The sequence below is a fragment of the Phyllobates terribilis genome, unplaced genomic scaffold (assembly GCF_046119375.1).
Source record: "Phyllobates terribilis strain yellow unplaced genomic scaffold, ASM4611937v1 Scaffold_51__1_contigs__length_9155689, whole genome shotgun sequence".
Classification (NCBI taxonomy): Eukaryota; Metazoa; Chordata; class Amphibia; order Anura; family Dendrobatidae; genus Phyllobates; species Phyllobates terribilis.
In genome coordinates this window covers 566413-567985 of record NW_027362811.1, presented here as the reverse complement: position 1 = coordinate 567985, position 1573 = coordinate 566413, and positions in this window count along the sequence as shown.

Below are 1573 nucleotides of genomic sequence, written 5' to 3'. Positions count from 1 at the left end.
ATCCTCGTGCTCATCTGGCGAATAGTTTGTCCTGTGTATAACTTGTTGCATGGACATTTGAGGCTATACACTACAGCTTTACTGGAACATGTTATGTGGTCTTTTATACTGTATTCGTTTACTCCACTCCATGGCCACCTCGTACACACGGCTCCGCTCCGTACACCTCGTACACGCACGGCTCTGCTCCGTACACCTCGTAAACACACAACTCCGCTCTATACACCTCGTACACGCACAGCTCCGCTCCGTACACCTCATACACACGGCTCCGCTCCGTACACCTCGTACACGCACGGCTCCGCTCCGCACACCTCGTAAACACACAACTCCGCTCTGTACACCTCGTACACGCACGGCTCCGCTCCGTACACTTCGTACACACGGCTCCGCTCCGTACACCTCGTACACGCACGGCTCCGCTCCGCACACCTCGTAAACACACAACTCCGCTCCGTACACCTCGTACACGCGCGGCTCTGCTCCGTACGCCTCGTACACGCGCGGCTCCGCTCCATACGCCTCGTACACGCGCGGCTCCGCTCCGCACGCCTCGTACACGCGCGGCTCCGCTCCGTACGCCTCGTACACGCGCGGCTCCGCTCCGCACACCTCGTAAACACACAACTCCGCTCTATACACCTCGTACACGCACGGCTCCGCTCCGTACACTTCGTACACACGGCTCTGCTCCGTACACCTCGTACACGCACGGCTCCGCTCCGCACGCCTCGTACACGCGCGGCTCCGCTCCGTACGCCTCGTACACGCGCGGCTCCGCTCCGCACACCTCGTAAACACACAACTCCGCTCTATACACCTCGTACACGCACGGCTCCGCTCCGTACACTTCGTACACACGGCTCTGCTCCGTACACCTCGTACACGCGCGGCTCCGCTCCGTACGCCTCGTACACGCGCGGCTCCGCTCCGCACACCTCGTAAACACACAACTCCGCTCTGTACACCTCGTACACGCACGGCTCCGCTCCGTACACTTCGTACACACGGCTCTGCTCCGTACACCTCGTACACGCACGGCTCCGCTCCGCACACCTCGTAAACACACAACTCCGCTCCATACACCTCGTACACGCGCGGCTCCGCTCCGTACACCTCGTACACGCGCGGCTCCGCTCCGTACACCTCGTACACACGCGGCTCCGCTCTGTACACCTCATACAAACGGCTCCGCTCCGTACGCCTCGTACACGCGCGGCTCCGCTCCGCACGCCTCGTACACGCGCGGCTCCGCTCCGTACGCCTCGTACACGCGCGGCTCCGCTCCGTACGCCTCGTACACGCGCGGCTCCGCTCCGTACGCCTCGTACATGCGCGGCTCCGCTCGCCTCGTACACACGCGGCTCCGCTCCGTACGCCTCGTACACGCGCGGCTCCGCTCCGTACGCCTCGTACACGCGCGGCTCCGCTCCGTAAGCCTCGTACACGCGCGGCTCTGCTACATCCACTCTGTAAACCCCTCCTGACCCCACACATAAACTTCAGCTCATCCAGCACCATGACAACCAGCACAGCAGAGTCCTGCATCCACTGAGGCCCCTGATCATGTGAC